The sequence below is a fragment of the Chinchilla lanigera genome, unplaced genomic scaffold (assembly GCF_000276665.1).
Source record: "Chinchilla lanigera isolate Chin_1 unplaced genomic scaffold, ChiLan1.0 scaffold00152, whole genome shotgun sequence".
Classification (NCBI taxonomy): Eukaryota; Metazoa; Chordata; class Mammalia; order Rodentia; family Chinchillidae; genus Chinchilla; species Chinchilla lanigera.
This window is the reverse complement of record NW_004955553.1, coordinates 745,196-766,033: the sequence shown is the minus strand read 5'-3', so window position 1 is coordinate 766,033 and position 20,838 is coordinate 745,196. Positions and strand designations below refer to the sequence as shown.

At 46.2% G+C, this 20,838-nt stretch overlaps 2 long non-coding RNA genes across 3 annotated transcripts in view; both read right to left on the bottom strand.

Annotated features, from left to right (window-relative positions):
- The window catches only part of LOC102004861, a 9,286-nt gene extending 3,830 nt beyond the window's left edge, over window positions 1-5,456 (bottom strand). Inside the window, exons 1-3 of one of the 2 annotated variants that reach the window (XR_001232281.1) lie at window positions 5,287-5,456; window positions 4,822-4,973; window positions 2,779-2,910 (exon numbers count right to left, since the gene is read on the bottom strand). This is a non-coding gene — a long non-coding RNA (uncharacterized LOC102004861). The remainder of the gene's footprint in view (window positions 1-2,778; window positions 2,911-4,821; window positions 4,974-5,286) is intronic. The other variant, XR_264931.1, reaches the window with a different exon arrangement.
- A 1,052-nt stretch (window positions 5,457-6,508) lies between these two features.
- Window positions 6,509-20,215, bottom strand: LOC106147395. The gene is made up of 3 exons (XR_001232280.1): window positions 19,844-20,215; window positions 18,666-18,738; window positions 6,509-6,642 (listed from the first exon to the last, which is right to left on the bottom strand). It is a non-coding gene; the product is annotated as an uncharacterized LOC106147395 (long non-coding RNA).
- Window positions 20,216-20,838: the final 623 nt, after the last annotated feature.

The window sequence follows — 20,838 nt, the reverse complement described above, 5'->3', positions numbered from 1 at the left end:
TATATATACATACAGTTTTTTAAATAAGAGAAACCGTGTGATATTTAAGCTTGCATGTTTGAGGTACTTAACATTACACTGTCGTCTCAAAGCATATCCATTTTTTTTATGAATTACTCAAGTTTACACTTTTTATGGCAGAATAGTACTCCAGTGTGTACAAATACCACTTTCTTGTCCATTCATCTGTTGATGAACATATCATTTAGCTATTATGAATTGCACTGCTATAAACATGAATATGCATAGATCACCTTGGTATGATATCTTTAACTCTTTTAGGAAGATACCTAGAAGGGAATAGCTGGGTCAAATGGAATTTCTATTTGTAGGATTTTTAGGACTCTTCATACTGATTTCCATATTGGTTGTATCAGTTTAGACTCCCACCAACAATGGAGAAGGGTTTCTTTCTCCCCATGGTCTTGGCAGCATTTGATATTGGTTGACTTCTTGATGGTAGTCATTTTTTCTGAAAGGAGATAGAATCTCAGTGTTGTTTTAATTTGCATTTGTCAAATGGCCAGCAGTGTTGAACATTTTTTCATGTATTTATTGGCCATTTGTATTTCTTCATCTGAAAAGTGTCTATTCATTTCAGATGCCCATTTTTAAATTAGGTCTTTAAATTTGGGGGCCTAAGAGTTTTGAGTTTTTATATACTCTAGATATTAGTTTTTTGTCTGAGGATTAGTTGGCAATAATTTTTCTTCATTTGTATGTTGTGTCTTCACTCTGTCAGTGGTTTTCTTTGCTGTGGAGAAGCTTTTTAATTTAATGTGATCCCATTTGTTGACTCTTGGTATTATTTCTTGTGCAACCAAGGTTTTGCTCAGGAAGTCTTTGCCTACACCTATGTCTTCAGGAGTTTTACCTATTTTGTCTTCCAGCGGATTAAGTGTTTCTGTTCTAATGTTTAGATATTTGATCCATTTTGATTTTAGTTTAGTGCATGGTGAGAGATATGGGTCTATGAGGTCAGCCTTCGGCATGTGGATAGCCAGCTTTCTCAGCACAATTGTGTAAAGAGCTTGTCTTTCTTCCAGTGAAGGGATTTGGCCCCTTTGTCAAAGATAACATAGCTGACTGTGCCTAGTTGTTTCTGTATCTTCTGTTCTGTTCCATTGATCCATGAGTCTGTTATTTGGGGTTTTTTTGTTTTTTGTTTTTTGTTTTTGCCAATATCATGCTGGGTTTTTATTGTTATTGTTTGTTTGTTTTAATCACCGTAGCTTTGTAGTATAACTTGAAGTTTGGGATTATGATACCCTCTTTTTGCCTAGAGTTGCATTTGTTATTTAGGTCTCTTCTGGTTCCATATGAATTGTAAGTTTGCTTTCTCCAGTTCTGTAAGGAATGTTATTGGTCTTTTGATTAGGGTTGTATTAAATCTATATAACAGTTTTGGAAGTATGGCCATCTTGACAATATTGGTTCTGCCTATTCAGGAGCAGGGGATGTCTTTCCATTTTTCATGTCCTGTTCAGTGAAATAGGTTCTTTTGATTGGAGACCATAGGAGTTGTATTGTCATGGTGTCTGAGGAAAAGGGGGTGAGCAGAGGGGGATCCAGGCAAGACTGAACAGTGCAGGAGTGAGACTCGGTCCTGTAGGTCATGAGGAGTCATGGAGCGCTTCAAGCACAGGAAAGACTTAGTCATCTCTGGATTTAGAAGAAGAGGACCAGCAGCAATATGCACAGTGGCAGGAGGCAAGATGAGCCTTGTTCGTTGAATAAATATCTAATACCATCTACCTGAGCACCAGCCTGTAGGCTGCCCCATGGAGAGGATGAGTAGATAGGAGGCTACTCCATCAGCCCATTCAAGACAGAAGGCTGTGGTGGCAGTGGAGATGGAAAAGAGAAGCTGTGGTATCTCAGGCATAAGATTGGTTTTGTGGCCAGATGGATATGAGGAATGAATGATAACAGGGATTCCGGAAAGCCAGTTTTTGAATTGCAAGAATAGAGGGTGCCAGTCCCTGACATAGAAAATAGGAGGAAAAACAGGTTTAAGGGGAAAGATAAAGGATTCCATCTGGGGTGTAGTGAGTTCTGAGTTGATGAAGCTATGGGGGCAGCTGGGTATATAAATCCCAGCACTCAGAAGAAAGGGATGGGCTTTAGAGTCAAAGACGAGATTTGTTTGCACAATAAAGCCCGTAGAGGGCCCAGAAAATGGGAAAGAAAGAGGGTTAAGGGCAAATTATTGGAGGGAACCAATGTTTAAAGGTGGAGGGTGGAAGAGGAGCAAGAGGAAGAGACTGAGATGAAATAGTAAACAACGTGGGGCAGCTAGGAGTGGGGACAAAAGCCAAAGTTGGAAAGGGTCCAGGTGGGAGTAGTCAGAGATATCACCGATGCGCATGGCAGGGAGGGTGCCTGGCATCTGGTACCCACTGTGTGTGCGATTAGAGGAGTGGGGAGGATGGGCAGGGCTGGGGAACAATGGCAGGGGAGGGGAGATGACAGGCCTCCTCTCCTGGGAAGATGAGAACATGTAGCAGGAGCTTAGCATCAGGACCTCCAAGCCTGGGGAAGTCACTAAGGTTGGGGAAACATTTGCTCAGTTCCTTCATGGTGGAGGAAAGGGGTAGGATGCAATGACTACACATTCTCCTGTCTAAAATGATAATATGTGGAATCACAGAGCAGTAGGGATGTGAGAGACCAGTGAGCCCCCATTCAATAATACAGCAAACCTACTCTATTAGTCTATTTTCTGATGCTACAACAAAATACCTATGGCTGGGTAACATAGAAAAAAGAGAGGTTTACTTTGATTGCGGTTTTGGAGGCTGGAAATCCAAAATTGGGTAGCTTTGTTGGTTCAGTCTGGTGAGGCCCCCTTGCCTGTGTCATATTACGGCAAATGGCATCATCACAGCACATGGCATTTGGCTAGAGTGCCTGCAAGAAGAAGGGACCCCATGGTGAGAGAGGAAGCAAGAGCAGGAGTTTCCCCTTTGGTTTCCTGTTCTACCTGGCCTCACAGGCAATCAGATAGCGACTGTCCACATTCAGGGCGGGTCTTCCCCTTTAGTTTGCTGACCCAGCCACCAGTCTCCTCCAGAAACACCCTTAACAGGCACACCCAAAGGTGCTGGTTTACCAACTCTTCAGGCATCCCTCAATCTAGTCAAGCTGACACCCTCGATTAACCATCAGTATCATTTTACAGATGAGGACATTGATATTCAGACAGACAAGAGTGATTTTGGGTCATTGGTCCAAAACGCAGGGACCAGAACCCAGGAACCCAGCCTCCCAGGCTGCTGTTCTTGTCACTTTGTTCCCAAAGTACCAAGAACAGCAGAAAGGTATCAAGGTCTCCACACCAGGCTTCTGGTCTTGGTGGGTGCTCAAGATGCTCCCACTGCACTGCTTTCTGCAGCCACTTTCACTCAGCCCAGTCACCCACTCACAGAGACGCCCAGCAGTAGGTGGCGGTAGAGAAGGAAGCCTGGAAGGAGCACCAGGGAGCCGGATGGGCCTAGGGAGAGCAGGGTGTCTGGTGCGCAAGTTGCCTGGCTCTTCCCAGACTGCCCCGCGCTGCCCCGCCCCGCCAGCCTGCTCCTACCTGCCCAGCACCACAACCAAACTGCATTAAGGGAGCCGGGCAGGTGCTTAGCGTCTCTAATGTGTTCCATTACAAACACTCCACAATAAGGTAATTATGTTAGAAAATAATAAACGTGTCAGTCTTTCTGGAAATATTTTTACTTCTAGCGAGGGGGAAGTGGGGCCATTGTTTTTCAAGTGCATCTCTGCTCTGTACATATTAATTAACTGTGCTTCGGTTCCACCGCCTCGTGGCATTTGTATTATTCATAAATGTCGTGGGGCTGCAGTAACTTATGTACTCCCCTCCTCGGCTTGGAATCATTTTTTAATTTCAGGTTCTTTTTTGACTAATTGCACTTGTGGTTTGTGCCTTCTGTACCAGGAGCCCTCTTCCTTGTTTCCCCAGGCTTCCTCGCCTTCCTGTTCTCTCTGCTTCTTCTAGGGTCTCTCCTGGCCCTTGTGGGGTCCAAATAGGAGTCTGGTTTCAGCTAGGTGGGAAGGAATGCCTCTCAGAAATCCTGGGACACTGTAGGCTCCTACCTGGCAGGGGTCTCTAGCCTCCCTCTTCCCTGCTGGTATCCCACCCCTTTAGGATTCAGCCTGGTCAGGGAACATCTCCGAATCAGTCCACCCCCATGATTTATTTCTTTATCCTGTATTTTCTGTTAAGTGCCTAAACTCTGCATTTCTTTCACGTTTACAGAAAAATTAATTGGAAAGTAGAGAATTCCATATATCCCTCACCTCCACCTGCCCTATGGCCCTATCATTGGTATCTTGCATTATGGTGGTACAGTAGCAAAGGGTAAGCCAGTGTGGATGAACTGCTGTTAAATAAAGTTCACAGTTTGTGTTAGAGTTCATTTAGCTTTGTACATTCTGTGAGTTTGGACAAATATGTAATGTTATATATTCACCACCATAGGGCTATCTGAAAAAGTGCCACTGCCCTAAAAATCTCTCATGGTCCACTACTCATCTTTCCCTTCCTGCCCCCCTGCCCTGAACCTCTGGAAATCACAGGTCTTTTTGTCATTTCCATAGTCTTATTTTTTCCATAGTAAGAGTGTTCCATAGTAAGAATCGTACCATGTGTAGCTTTTTCAGATCTCCTTGCATTTTTGGATTCAAGTCTTAGTTTGGGTCTGTCTCCTAATCAAGCTGGATTGCGTCACTACATGGAATCCCTCTGGCTTTCCTTGGAAATATGTAGGCATGCACAGGATGCTGTAGGCAGGGGTAAGTGGAGGGGCCTACCATGCACTGGCTGGATGAGCTGTATGAGCTGGAGTTCTGCAAACAGCTATACCTTAGGTGCTCATCCAGTCTCTCAAAAGCAGAAAATGAAGGGTCCAAGAGAGGGGTCACAGCACAAGATGATTCTCCTTTCATCTCATTTGGTCTGAGATCTGAGGGTTTAAGTAACAGTGTTGAGTCTTCCAAGAACTAGTTACGACATAGAGGGGTGATGATCTAATAGGGCCGTGGGGTCTTCTGAGTCTAAGTGAACACACCACTGCCTCCCCACATACACGCACTGTTGCCTAGTGGCACTATCTCTGGAAGGGGCCACCTTCCTAAGCAAGCCAGATCTCCACTCCACGATCCAGGGAGCAAAAGCAAAATTGCACGAGGAACAGTCCTCCCTGCACATGTAGCAGAGATTGCAGCAGAAGACATGACCACTAGAGAATTAGCAAGCCAAGAACCATGGACACCAACCTGCTTCCATTCTCTGCTCCAGATGCTGATAAATTCTTCAGGAATCCAACCCCTCTGGGGACCAGGCTGGCTGCTGTTTTTGATTGTCCCATGTCAAAGTTTGTTGCAAAGTTCTTACCACTGTATGACTTGTACTCACAAAAGGAAAGTGCACTGGGTCATTTGCTGCTGTTACCTATGAGGTAAAGAAAAAATAGCTTAATGGTAGTTGACAAGGGGCCTGGAGGGCTGCAGATCCAGTAATCCAGTGAAATGGGTGGGAGCCAAGATACTCTGATTTAGCTAAAACAAAAATATTTTCTCTCTCTCTCTCTCTCTGCCCTGGTCAAAGCTCACACTCTCCTGAATCAACAGAGTTGGCTGCAGGGTTGACTGAAAGTCTGGTAGAAGATTCTGCCCCATTGACTCCAGACAGTGATTTGAAAAGTTCACTGCCCTCTGGGGTTCTAAAGCCCTTACATTCTGGCAGTGTCTGTCATGTTTGTTTTCACATAAGGAATCAGGTTCTAGATGATGGACAGATAGAACAGAGGCAAAGACTTTGGGCAAGACACTTCCTGGCCAAGTGTCCCCAGAGTTGCTGTATCACAGGATACATGCCAGGACAAATACGGTCCTTCTGCTCCAGGGACACACACTGTCACTACTCTGCTGCTTGGCTTGGGATGTCTGGATGAGGTGTCTTCTCACCCATGGAGACTGTGGATTAGAAGTGGCAAGAATGATCCAGGAACAGCCTCTGGCCAGAAGCTGTTGCAGCTGGGAGAGAAGAGGGCCACCACCGCCTGGTGTGCAGTGCTCAGCTGCTCTCTGAAGCCGTCTGCAGATAGTGCTTCCCCACAGGGCCCGTGATCAGCCCCGGCCCGACTCCTCCAGGCTGCCTGGCTCCACGGCAGGCAACTCACAGTGGAAGTGTGGGTGAGTTAGGGAAGTAGCAATGGGAGTTGCAGTAACCTCCCCCACCTCTCTAACTGAGGTTAAGGCCTTTGCTCTCTGCTCGGCCCTCCAGTCACCCTCGGTATAGTCTGAGCGTCCTTCTCACTGCACATGTCTGCCAAGGTGGAGGTGTTGCTTGCATCTGCTTTTCTGTCCATGCGTGTTGGGAGGCTTGCCCAGTGGCCTTGTGGAAGGAGACCCGCTGTAACAGAAAACAGTGGGTTGAGAGGTAGGCAGGACCCTTGTGGAGTGAGGGGCAAACATGGCCATGGTGGAATCTGACCTTTGTCCCACGCTGCAGAATCTTGGACTCAAACCCAACTCAACTACTACAGACTGTGGATTTCAGGCAATTTGGATGTCTTTAGCTCCAGTTTACAAATCTGCAAAGTAGGGGCAGCCAGCCATCCCACGAAGTCGCTGCAAAGATAAAACAGAGTGCTGAGAAGTCTCTGGTTGGGATCTTGGTAAATAGTAGCTGCTCACATCCTGCTGCCCGCCTCACACCTTTTCTTCTAAGGCAGAAAGAAACTTTTGTTTTCACTTTAGCCAGCTACTCCTTTCCTCCCTCTCTCCCTCCCTCCCACGTCTTTCTTTTTCTGTCTCTCCTTGCTCCCAGAGTCACCTTCTTATCACGGAGCCTTCGTATTTATTTCTCATATATTTCACCGAGCAGCCGAGGTTCACAGCTATTTTCCATTTCCATCCAATAAATATTTATCAGATGGCTACTCTGCAGCCTGCTGTGTGCTGGGCTAGGCACCCGGGTTACACCCAGGAGAAAGACAGGCATGCTTCTTGCTCATGTCAAAACTACACTCTGGTGAGGAAGGTTGGTGTTGAACAAGTCCTTGTAACAGAGAACAAAAGTTAGTATCATTCAGCATAAGGCTGGTCAGGATGATCTGGAAAAGCTTCCCAGAGAGGGCAGCACGGCCCAGGCACTCTGAAGCCTGCAGATCTCTCGTAGCCACGTGTGATTTCCTTTGGCTTATAGGCACAAGCTTCACCACCGTCATCATCGGACCCCTCACTCCCTTTTGTTTCTCTTTCAAAATAAATTTATACATTGCTTTATATCCTCAAGTATTTCTGGCACTTCTGCATAACTCCACGGAGCAGCAAAGATAATAAAAAATAAAGGTCAGAGGAAATAGAGAAATCCCAGGCCAGAGGCGAGAGGCTGAAGCCACCAGGCACTGCCTGGTAGCTAAAAGGGGACCACAGGTTCAAGTCCATGTGTCCACACAGCCAGTATAAAGATAAACATGATCACTTAGAAAATTCTCACTGTCCTTCATACCTCGTTTTCCAAGAAAAGAAGGCTTTTATGGGATGGACTTTCATCGGTAGATGTTTACTAAATTGTGAGGGGCACCACTGATCTGTCATCGCTGCAGTCAACCCAGGGACAGGAGTTGTATGGATGATTCTCAAAGAGTCTCTAATACAGGCCCAGGGGCAACTCAACCAGACAGCTCCAATGCCTGAGAATGACCTGATCTAATCTAGGGACAAAGGCCAGAGTGTTTGGGCCAGTGGCTTTTGGCCTGATGGCATCAGAGTCAACCATAACCAGATCCTGAGTCCTTCCCCCGGGGCCTCGATGCAGTGGTCTCCTGGGATTTTAGTATCCGCATGTTTCAAAAGCTGTTTCTGACTCACAGCTCACACTGAGAAACAGTGATGTCCACCGGGGATTCTTGAGTTGCTCTACAAAGCTCCAGACACCTGCAAGAAGCCCTGGGACTACTCCAGGGAAAGGAGGGGTTACTGCTTGGTCCCTGGCCCCTCCATCTTGGCTATGCGAAGGGTTAGGGGTATTCTGGTGTAAACAAATGGCATTTTGAAAGAACCACAACATACCATGGATCCCTGAGTCTTTCTTTTAACCTGTTACCCAATCCAGGCAACTCCCAAGAGAGGAGGATGTACCAAGAAGGTATCAACTGGCAAGGAGGAAGTCAGCTCCATTCCCAGCGCAGGAGACAAGGAAGACCTGGCTAGACCAGACCAAGCCTCTTTTTCTTAAGCCGTTAAGCCAGTATTGTACTAGATGGGCTTTTTCTCCGGAGCTAGAGTCCCAGATCTTCAGACTATAGCAGGAAGAGGTTAGTCTCATGCATGCTCAGCAGCATCAGGAAGCAAATTGGAGGCAGCAGGTGGGATCACATGTGCTCCAACATCTACCACCAAGCACTTCAGGAGAAAAAGAGGCCAGGAGTCAGGGCCAGGCCCACGGGGGAGCTGCCTGGCCATCCCTGCTCCAGCCCCAGGGAAAGGAGAGATGGCAGGTGAGCTACACCTACCAACACCATCCAGTGAACGCAGTGACTACCTGTGAGTAGAAGATAAAGAAACAAGAAAGGGCTTTGAATTTCTTCCCATGGGGAAACTACCCACCCCCAACAGGGTAGGTTGGCTGTCACTGGGCTGTAAGCTGTAGGCCTGCTGCAAGTCCTTAGTTAGGTCTCAACCCTGACAAGTGAAAATCAAAACAAAATCCAGGGCTGAGGAGTGGCTCAGCTGAGCAGGTACCTAGCATGTGCAAGGCCCTAGGTTCCATCTGCAGCACAACAAGAAAAAGAAACTCCAAACTTACATAAGCAAATGATAAGACAATGAACCGAACACTTTTCAAATAAGCCTCTATGCCTACTGTGTTTCCCAGATCAGCATTTGATAAAACCTGAGCAGCAGAAATTCTAAGGTCGGTTTGTCATCTAACAGGGCAAGGACCTGGGGTATGGGTTTTCGGTGCTGCTGGCTAAGGCCATCCAGGTGCTTTGAAAAGCCCACCAGAAACCAATACAAACCATGCTCTAACATGTTGAGAAAATGATCTATTATGGGTTGAATTGTACCCCTCAAAAGCTATGTTGAAGTCCTAGCCCTGCCACCTGTGAATGTGACCTTGTTTGGAAATGCTTCTTTGTAGATGGAATCAAAATAAAATTCAGGCATAATGGAGTAGGGTTGCCTCTAGTCCAGGGATGGGTATCTTATAAATAAAAGGAAATTGAGCACAGACTCACACAGAGAGGAGAAGCCCAGTGACAGCAAAGGCAAAGGGTAGAATGATGTTGCCACAGAAAAGGATCACCTGGTGTTACCACAGCTGGAAGGGGTGAGGAAGGATCCTCCTCCACGGAGGAGATATGGCCCTGATGCCACCATGATTTTGGACTGTGGTCTCCAGGACTGTGACAGAATAAATTTCTGTTGTAAGTCACTTGCTTCATGGTTCTTTATTATGACAGCTCTAGCAAACTAATATAGTATGCTTTCGGCAAAAGTAAGGATCCCGTTAAAAACTGTCACATTCAAAATATGCGTAGGTGCTGGTACTCCGTAAGTGGGCCAGCTCTTTCCAAAGAGTCTATCAGCACTATAGTCACTGGGACTGATCACAAATATTCTGGTTCTCCCTCTTTCTGGAAAGTGGGCAATTCATGTTCCCCACCCACTAGGTTCCACCATATGCTTTGCTTTGGTTAGTGAAATGTGACCAACTGTCATGTGTTTAGCCATGTCCTCTTGTCCCTCTGCTGCAGACATGGCCCACGTCCCATGCTATGATGCTTAGCAGTTTGGCTTCTAGGGTTGGCTTGATGATACGGAGGGCTGAGCCCAGTTTGGCCATGTGGGCATGTAATCTGCGGGAGACAGAAACCCTCAAGTTTTTAAGTGGGTTTGGGAGACTGTTTGTTACACAGCTTCACTTGCACTGACATCTCTGAACAGCTGACCACCCTGCTGTACCAGGCAACAGGCAGAGTCCCCAGGTTTTACATGATGAAAGAGTTTAGATGTGGATGCTTCTCAGCAAAGGATGTATTAGTCCGATTTCTGTTGCCTCCACAACACAATACCACAGACTAGGTGATTTATAAAGAGCAGTGGTTTATTTTGGCTTATGCCTCTCAATGTTCCACATTAAGGGCCACACCTGGTGGTGGGCTTCTTGCTGGTAGGGTCCCAAGAAGGTGCAGGGTATCACATGGCAATGGGCAGGGGACAAGCAATGTGTGTGTGTGTGTGTGTGTGTGTGTGTGTGTGTGTGTGTATCCCTCTTCTTATCAAGCCACCAGGACTCAATCATGTGGGATCCATTCTGATAACCTTATCTAATCCTCATCACCTCCCAAAGGTCCTACCTCTAAATACTAGGGTGGGATTATGTTTCCGCCCTCCGAATACCTCACAAGGGGGTTTAAATTTCAACACATATAGCCTTGGGGGACACTCAAACCAGACAAAACCATAGCACAGGAATACCAGGTGCTCACTATGATCACAAATAACTCTCCCATGACCATCATGATGCATCTGATTTTAAGGGGTAGAACTACTTATAAATTCTACAGGGCAGTCAAATAAAAGACAACAAAAGAAATTACAATATGGAACTTCTGGCATATAAATCCATTACATTGAGTGGCTGGTAGATACAAATCCCTTTGTGTAAGAGTAATTACTCCTAAGTCTATTACCTTGATGGTCATAGAAGAGGCAATCTCTGGGGTTAATCACTGCTCTGTTACAATGAAGTAATAACACACCCAAGAAAAATCTGATTTTTCTTGTTTTCTATCAATAGAGAGCAATATCAAGATAATCCAAAAGAAATTTCAAGCCATTAAGATATATATTCAAAAGGAAGAAGCCCAAGCAGTGCTGCTTTACATAGCTCAGAATAATCACCAGATTTTCTGGGTGACTATTCGTGTCATTCAGGGTCTAACGTGCAGAACATTACCAAGCCGCCTACAATAAGTTCATAACTCTTGGCCAATAACCAACTCCTTCCATGAAGTCAGAAGTCAGTAGGTCAACAAAAGCTGCAAACAATCTGAGGTTCTCCTTATATCAGATTTCTCTTCAAAATGAAAAAGGGTGTCAAAGTAGAGAAAAGTAGAATAACCTTCCAGCACCCCTTCTGCCCCTCAGGGACAATTACCGGTTTGAAAACTCAGATTTATAGCATGTTGAGCAAGCTATTAGACTTGCAGTTTCGGGGGAGAATAGTAAATAGACACTTTGTAAAATGGAAGAGACACAATTCCTATCTTTACTTGTACACTAGCAATAATGGGGGTGAGCAGGCTGGACTGACTGTCTCCTACCAAATTCAGTCCAGGATGACAAAGTCCCCCTACTCCACCCTAATATTTATCAGTCATGCCCCAAACTGGAAATGCATTCAAGCTGGATAACTGGGAGTAGGTTTATTTACAAAGGCATTATTTTCAAAGGTGAGGCAGAGTGGGTAGTTGAGCAGTTCATGGTAGTTGAGCTATTGCTACCAAATCCCAAAGGACAAGGGGAAGGAATACAACCAGACCCAGCAGATAAATCATAAAGAAGAGGCTGTCATGAAAGAACAATATCATTTGATGATGGGACCAAGCCACTCAAAGACAACTGGAGGGCAGGGACCAGCGGGGTGACTGCCAGCCTCATTCCTTCCTTCTGGAGATCTCTGGCCAGGGTTCCCCACTGGCCAAAGCCAGCTGAAAGCTGCACAGCCTGGAAGTCTGGATGGGGTCTCTTTAGGTCACCTCCAGAGCAGAGGAGAGGTGCAGAGGTGGTATGGAGACAAGGCCCCAACCTCATAGCCTATCCTACTGGCTTCCTTCTCACAAGCACTTTCACTTCCCAAGATTTTGTGTGTGTGTGTGTGTGTGTGTGTGTGTGTGTGTGTGTGTGTGTTTATGTGGTGTAGCTAAACCTGACTCTGAAATAGTAAGTCCCACATGGACCCAAATGTGGAACTGATAACCTGGGCTTGCTTAGACACTTGTCCACTGGTGGAAAATAAGAATCGTGTCCTTGATGCATCTAGCTGGTACTTTGATTGATTCTTGAACATTAGGATTTCATGATGGAAGTCCAAAGGGCTACACTTCATTTAGGGCTCCTCAAGGTCCTAATCAGTCAGAGCCAGTGACTGCTCCTACCCTCAGTAGCTCGCTCTTGACCAGCGAGAGGCGGATGGTCCACAGCTCAGACATGGGGTGCAAGAGGGGCAGATCCTTGGCTATATCTTGGAAGGGAAAACTGGGGGCATCCTCTGCCACCTCAGCAGTACATGAAATAGCATAACCTCCTGAAATAAGTCTCCAGGCTTCAGAAAGCTAAAGTTTGTTCAGTGCTTTTCTCTGAAGCCCTGGGTAAACATCAATTAGTGCCTCACAGGTTCAAAGCATGGAAAATAGTTACCTTTTTCCTAGGGTGCCCTTGGACAAGCAACCCAATTCCTCTTAGCCTCAAGGTTCCTATCTTTGATAAAATGGAAATAAGAGCACATATATCAGAGAGCCAAAATTTTTATAACTCCTGCAGTGACCCGCCAGTGGAACCAGCAGGCAGTGGCCTCTACCTCGGGTCACTTACCTCTTCCTGCTTTTCCATAATGGCAATGAAGGGAAGGTTTGGTCCCCTTCTTTAAGAAGTTCATGGCCTGCTAGGAAAAGGGAAAAATACAGGGGAAAGGAGACCTCTTTGCAGAGTGAATCTGCATAAATGTAGTTTGTAGGCGGAACAGGCCCCTGCCTGGTGGTCATTATCTAGGGACAGGGCTACGGAAGGGATGAGATAGCATTCAAAAGAGGCAGGAAAAGGGTCATGAAAGGACCTTTCTTCAGCCAGTTTCTTAACCTCCAGCCCTCAAGGCATTTGGCTCAGCAAAAGGGGTATAGAATTTGATTCTTCAGCCTTCTGTTCTTCTAATCCATGTGTACTCTATGGCTGAATATACTCACAGCACAGGGACTGCAGCCCTAGCTTTGGAGCTGAACACGCCTGGATTGACTCTCAGCTCTCATATGCTAGGGATAGGGGATCTGCAAGCTACCACCCTCTCCGAGTCCCAGTTTCCTTCCATCTTCATAGGAAAGTGAACAGAAACCAGTGAGATGATAGGGTGAGAATCCCTAACCCAAAAGTTAAAAATCTGAAACCTCTTGGGTGCTGAAATAAAGTTACAAGTAGAAAATGCCACACCTGACCTCACACGACATGACTCAGTTGGAACCCAGGTGGAGTAAAAATATATATAATTACCTTCAGGCTACCCATGTAAAGCATATATGAAAAATAAGTGAATTTTGTGTTTAGACTTGGTTCTCATCCCCAACATATCCTAATATGTATATGCAAATATTTTTTTAAAAAATCCATAACACTTCTGGTCTCAAGAGTTGCTTGAGATAAGGGCTACTCAGCTTGTATCTGAAACCTACCATCCGTGCGCTACATCAGCGTCTGTTTCCTCTCGCTCTGCTTGCCATCTTCAGCTATACCCTTGGCCACACTTGTTTGTCCCTAAACTCATTTCAGCCAGCTTTGTGCCTTGCAGAGGCTTTGGTTCCACAGAGCAGCAGGACAACCCTTGCCTTCCCTGTGCTAGGTGTAGTAGGGCATCAGGCCATAGGAATAGGGAATCTATACAGCCCTCCCAAGGCTATCACAGCTGGGCGGGGGCCCAGTCAGGTGGAAATTTCAGTGTGTGTAGGGGGTCCTCAGTCAACATCATAAGACATCATAACTCACAGAATTCAGACCCTAAGCCTCCAGAAACCCAGGCAATGCTGGTGTTTACCCAGCGCCTCTCTTGGAAGCCCTGGGCAAACAGCAATTAGTGCCTCCTCCTGTACAGCTCTGCCGAAGCCTCGGGGTATTTCATCAGGAGGGCAGGTCCTTCCGTCAGGGGCCTCTAAGTCACTGTGTCACTCCCTGGCTGGATCATTGCTGGGGATTTACTATAGGGCAAGGGCAGTGGCTCTGCTGTGTCCCTCAGTGAGACTTAGAAGTGAAAAATGTGACTGAGTTTGGGAGTTTCTTTAACTATATGTACATACATCTAGGGACAAAGCAGAAATAAGGTGGAGAGAGAGGGCTGATAGCAGAGAGAGGGCTGATAGCAGAGAGAGAAAGCACACAAGCACATAAGAGGTGAGAAAGAGGAATTTCACAGATTTTAAATATAGGAGTATAAATATTTGAAAATCTGGGGAGCCGTACATGTATAGAAAATGCAGATTGGGCTTACGAAGTCAGGTACCAGGAAACAGAAGTATTCATTCTCCTGAAAGGCTATGAAGGGAAGAGCATGTGTATAAAGGACTGTGTACGTGTATATGTCCTCTCTCTCTCTCTCTCTCTCTCTCTCTCTCTCTCTCTCTCTCTCTCTCTCACACACACACACACACACACACGGTTATATATCTATATAAAACTATACCAAACAGTGACACATCAATGCAGAAACAAGGCATTAATACCCAAATGTATAGATACAGAAATATATTTTTTTTAAGATATGTGTACATATCTGCCTTTTACACAATGAAATGCATCCATCCAGTAATTCACAGGTGTTTGACTGCCTCTTCTATGCCAGGGACAATGCTAGGGTCTGAGGACTGGACCATGAGCAAGACCTCTTGTCCTCTCCTCAGGGTGTTTGTCACCAGCCAACTGCCCTTGCTGAGACTTGACCCCCTCGCCGCACTCCACACACACATACAGAGCTGGAGCAGGGGCTGGGGCTACTGAGGCAGGGCACTAAGGATCTAGACTGTGGCAGAATCACACATATTCTAGGTACGAAGGAAGGAAAGGATTTGCATCTTTCTGTTGTGTCTCATTGCAACAGGCCCTTAAAAGATAAAGCATGAATGAATAAGTTACTGTTGAGTGAGTGAGTGAATGAATAAATGAATGAGTGAGTGAATGAATGAATGACTATCCTGCCAAATAGCAATGAAGTAGATACGGCTTCAGGTTGCCCAGATCTGGAAATTTCCTTCCATTCCAGGAGGAGAGGAACTCCAAGGTGCCGAGATTTCCAAGGATCAGCAAAAGAAGATGGTGGCCTTTCCAGCTCAGGCTACTGAGCTAGGATACCACATCTGGGTCTCCTGCCAGCCTGAGCTCCCAGGGCCTGTGTAGGGATGGCAGGGGAACCAGTCAGGCTGCAACTCAGAAACCAGAATGAATAATGAGCTTTGTAAATGTGAGGTCTTTCCTTGTGTCCCCAAGGAAGGGAGCTTCCTCTTCCTTCTGTCTAAGAGTGATCCCAATGGGATCTTGTCTGTGCTTCCACGTTCTTTGAGACTTCATGGGAAGTTCTTTGGCTTCAGCAGTACAGAAGTAGCTCTTCACTCATTGCTTCCTGATAATCCTCACTTGATCAATTATTTGCTACATCTTACCACTATGGGAAGGGGCACCCTAACCACTGCAGAGTACAAGAGCAGAGCCAGGTAGTGGAGGGATGTGCTCTTCCAAGGCCATCCCATAATCCTACATGACTTAAATGGGGTCAGGTTGTGCACATGCTGTAGGTCCCCACTCATGTACCACAGACCTGGCTGTGTGGTAGATTCTGACCAACTTCCCACTGCCATTGTCACATTGCTCTGCCCGTGGGTGTTTCCCAAAAGAGCATCAGGCTGCTCTTTTTCCAGAAACATAGCATGCCAGAACAGCCAAGGAGCTGTGCTCTCTGGAGGCAGCCCTCCATCAGAGCCTCTGAGGAGTTGGTGTCTAAACACTCCTGGATGGGTCTGTGCAGTGTGTGATTTACAGCATTCCCCAAGTTTCCCTATGAGAGTAAGTGTGGTTTCCCACTAAAGTGGCTATCTACCCACCTCTCCCTCCACTGGTCCATGTCCCTCCCAAGAAAAGCCCCTTCAGGGCCAGTTTGTGGGGGAACTCAGGTGAAAACATATGCACACCAAACTCCTGGCAAAGCCTGCGGCCCCACGGCCAATGCCAACCAAGGTGTCCTGAGGCAAGGTCACATTCCCAGAAGAACAAGCTCACTTTAGAAGGATGAATGAAGGGCTTCTCCAGGGGCTCAGCTGTGTCTTCTCTGTTAGTGACATGTAAGGCCTGAGTCTCAGCTGTGAGAAGTTTTCTAGGGACCCTGTCTTTCTCACCCTCAGCCCAGACCTGACACCTTCCTCCTGGGTCCAGTTACTACATAGCCTACAGTCACCTGAGGTTCCTGTGAGTCTTTCTAAGGCTCTTTTCAGGGGCCTTTGGGCAGAAAGAGGGCAGAAAAATCAACCAGGGGCAATACCAGAGAGAAGATAATAGGTTCTTGGGACAACACTTAACCTGTCAGTGATCTGAAGAGGCAGCCTATTTATAAGTGCATGTAAATATATTTAAAATAAGAGGCTTTACAAAATGCAGTTGTTGAGGGCTGGAAGGGGAACGCAAGGTGATAACTAAAGTGCAAGCTTTGTTTGGGGGCGGTGGAACTGTTCTAAACTCAGCCGCAGCAATGGCCACACAGTCTGAGAATATATCAAAGCCACTGCACTGTGTGCTTTTAATGGGTGCATTGTGTAGTGTGTGTACTATATCTCAGCAAGCCTGTTGTTTTTAAGGCTGCTGGGTATAGAAAAACTCAGCTTTAGGGCTGCATAGAGTTGGCCTAAAGTCCACCCTCTGCCACTTACTAGTTCTTTGGAGAAGACATCAGTCTCCTTGCAGCCTCAGCTTTACGTGAAAATACTTCTATTTTAGGGTTGTTGAGTCGACTTGAGATACTTTCTAAAGCACTTTGAAAGTTCCTGGCACACAATGTGCAGTTATTTTAATAATTTTAATGATAATAATTAACAACTGAAATTACATAGAGCCTGCTACGAGAAATCACCATTGCATGTGAAATTCTCGTTCAGGAGCAGGGAAGGTAACTACGTCTGGAAGGAAGCCATCCTGTCGCACTGAGGCTCTCCTAGTAACTTCGCTGGCTTAAGTAAACAAGGATGTTAGAAAGGGCCTTGGAAAATGATACCGAGAAGCAGGGTCAGGATGATCAACAGCCTTCTAAAAATTTCGACTTCAGAAAGCAATGGTGACCAAAAAAAAAAAAAAGAAAGCAATGGTGACAAAAAGAGGGGACATACAGGCTTTCACTCCAGAACAAAAATATTTTTTCTCCAACTTGGAAATAAGTAGGCAAAGGGAGGCAACAGGCTTCTGACAACCACAAGGTGAGTGAGTTTGGAGAAATGAGACACGTCTGGACCAGATGTGCATATTCTGACCTACATTCTATTCTGATAGAACCCAGTGAAATGTTCTTAAAAGAGGAACTAGCTCTGAGTTTAAAATCAAATGGAATTTGGAACCAACAAGGTACCTCACTGTGTCTAAATTTCATACGTCTTTTAAGTCTTGATACAGAGTCAATCAGTTTGTTTGTAGGTATGTGTTTATCTGTTTGTTTGTTGCTGGTCCTGAGGATTGAACCCAGTGTCTAATCACTGAGCTACATCCCCAACCCCTTTTTCATTTTTTCTTTTCCTATTTTGAGGCAATATCTCACTAAGTCACTAAATTGCCTAGCATGGGCTGGAACTTGCCATCCTCCTGCATCAGCCTCCCAGAGCGCTGGGATTATAGGCATGCACTCCCACACCTGGCTTAATCCGTTTATTTAATCTGTGATATTTTCTGTCTTGTGGGAAAGCAACTATTGATGTAGAATGTATATTTTGTTTTGATGTCCTCTCTTGTTTACCCACCTCCTAAACACACAGGCTTTAGAGGAAATGATTTTTAAATTAAAATATCAATCCCACTACTCATTGTCAAGAGCCATGTAAATTCTGAGATTTTTATTTGTAAATTAATAAGTCACCCTGGCTTGCTCCCATTTCATTGGTAAACTGGCTGAAGGCATCAGACTCATGAATTTGAGACAAAGGATAATTTCTTACAGTAACAGCTGTAACCAGAATTGTGTTGTTTCTGTACTAATACCTCCAGCCACAGTTCTTTTTTTTTTTTCTGGTACCAGGAATCAAACTCACAACCTTGCGCTTGCCAGGCAGGTGCTGCCCCACTGAGCTAAATCCCCAGCCCCTCCAGCCACAGTTCTAGCCAGGCAGTGCAGAGAGGATCAGAGAGGAGGGGATCCCTGTAACTACAGCGAGTTGTTGCAGAACAGAAGCCCTGAGCTCAGGGAACCTGAATCTTTTATAACAGACAGCAAGCATGCCTACTGCTTACTCCAGAGGGTGACCCTGTATCTCACAAAGCTGGTCACTGCCCGAAGTTCTTGTAAATAGTTCAGAACAAATGCACTCCATGTCTCCCGAAAGACATCCGGAAATGGAAACTGTCTCCTAACACTGAATAGCTGTGTGAGCTTTGGCAAGTCACTTGTCCTCTTGGAAGTTCATTTTCCTCATCTGTAATGTGGGGATAATACCCATCTGTCATGTGGTTGGAAAGAATACATGAAATTTCAGTGTACTATTCCAAGTGCAGTTCCTGGCACAAGCAGACATTCAAGGAATATTAATTATTTCTTCCTTTTCCCTCCTTGTCCAACTAAATGGCATTTTAGGTAAGACTTAATTCTGTGGGATTCTAAATCTCTGCTTGCCTTAAGGCCCAGCTATAGTAATACTCACAGGGAAGTTTTGCATTGCTATTTTGTTGGAAGGCGGCTTCCCAGCTGGCGAAGAGAATTTGTGCGTCTTGATCCTATTAACAGAGTATCAAACTTGATCAATTTCAGCCTAAAGACTGACCATTAACAACTCAAAACTAAACCCTCCAGCTTAGCAGTTCTCAGACTTTACTGCATGTTTAAAACACCTGGGGAGCTTGTTTTTTAAAAAAAAATGCCACCACTGCATCCAATACCAATGAAATCATACTCTCCAGGAGTGTGACTTGAGCATCAACAGCTTAAAGCATCCTCCAGGTGAGTCCAAAATTCAAGGAGGGACTGGGCCTCTGGAACTGGGACAACTAGAAGTTTGCCTGAGTGACTTTGCAGTGGTTAAACCCTTTCATTTGAGTGTAATCGGTCCAACTCTGAAAAGGTCATCTGCATTTGCACGTACTTCATGGAGCCCAGCAGGGAGGTGTGACCTGGGGAGGAGGGAGGAGGAGGCTCAGAGAAAAAAACTGAAAAGTGGAGGGTCCTCCGTGCTCTAACAGAAGATACAGGAGAGCTTCTGTATCCCTTGAACTCCACCAGGGCTTGAGAGCAAACCCCATCCATACCCAGGGTGTTCCATTAATGCTTGCAAATGGTCTCCCGCTTCCCAGCTGCACCCCCAAGCATCAAGCATTCTGCATGCACACTTAGGTTTGAAAATAGCTCCAGTCCTGCCTTGGTCCCTGGCAGACTAGATTATAGGATTAACTCTTCACCTCCTGGCTGGGCTATGGGAATCTTCTTTCCCTAGGTTTAAAAATCAATGATATAGATTTTCACTTTCTTCTCCCACCTCCCTTTGGAGCCGCTCTCTGGTTCTTAGTAATGGTTTGCCAGCCAGAGAAACTAAGACTCGGCCCAGCCCCAGGGACGGTGAGGGCTCCTTGGTCACCTGCTCTGGGTGTGAGATGCTTTCTTCTCTGCTCAAGCCCTGAGCTTCCTCCCTTCCTCCTCCAGCTGGTGGTGATAGTGAGGTGGGAGGGGCTTTAGGGCCATTCACTCCAAAGTCAGAATTTGAAATTCAATTTGAGCACTTGTTCAATCCCCTTCACTCATAAACATGCAAATCACCCAGGTAATTGGGACACCTGAAGTCCAAGTGCGCCTAATTTGTCTAAATAATTCAGGCTGCAGGTAAATTACCTGAGACTCAATGAAACCAGGCTTTTTAGACTGGGAAGAGCCTGCCCAAGCCTTTGTTTCCCAACAGAGGCTGCATTATTCCTCTTGGTGCCCCACAGGAATAAAAGGGACCCCAAACGCCCAGAGAAGCTGGGGGAGCCACATTTGTCCTCACTGAAATCACAGCCACGTTGTCCCCAGTTGGGGCTCATTCTGAAGACAGGTTGATGCTGGGGCTTCCTGGAGAACCCAGGCTGCTCTAAGGTTGCCCTGGGACCTGTGTTTTACTAAAGTTGGGAATAAGAACGAGTCACCCAGGGTGTGCAGAAATGGATGGTGAAGTCAGACGGCGGAGGCTTAGGTCACAGCCATTGGAATATTTAGGGCAGACCGCAGAAAACAGCCCACCGGGGAAAACTGAGTCATGGTGTCCTGTGGCATTCCTCCCTCAGTGACTCCATTGCTTTTGAAATCAGCTGTGCAGACAGGAGGGTGGGGCTGCATGGCATGGGGGGCAGAGGCTGGGGGAGTTTCACTGCCTACTCTGGCTAAGCTCAGTGATGTCAAAGTCAGCTGGGTGAGGAGTGGCTGCAGTTTGAGATCCTCCTCGCCTCTATTTCTACCCCACCTCCATTTTCTACTTTTTAGGGATGATGGCACAAAAACAAGATCCTTGTTCTTTCCCTCCATCTGATCACCTGCTGCTCTCGTCCTACCCACCTGAAGGCTCCAAGGCCTCCACAGTGACATCACAAGCCTGTCACCATGGAAACGGGCAATGAGGTCAGATGGGGGTGGGGGGGTTAGGGGGAGATTTGATGGCTTCAGGCAGGGAAGGAGGGGAGCTGAGATGAGGAGGGCAATGTTTCAGGAATGGAGCTTGAGAGGGATTAGAAAAGGCTGAGAGAGGACAAACGGGAAGAGGGCTGGGCTGTGGCTCCGAGGCTAAGTCGATTAGTCACTTACTGTGTGAGCAGCACCCTGGCCAGTGTAAGCGCTCAGGAGCCTGATTGCCT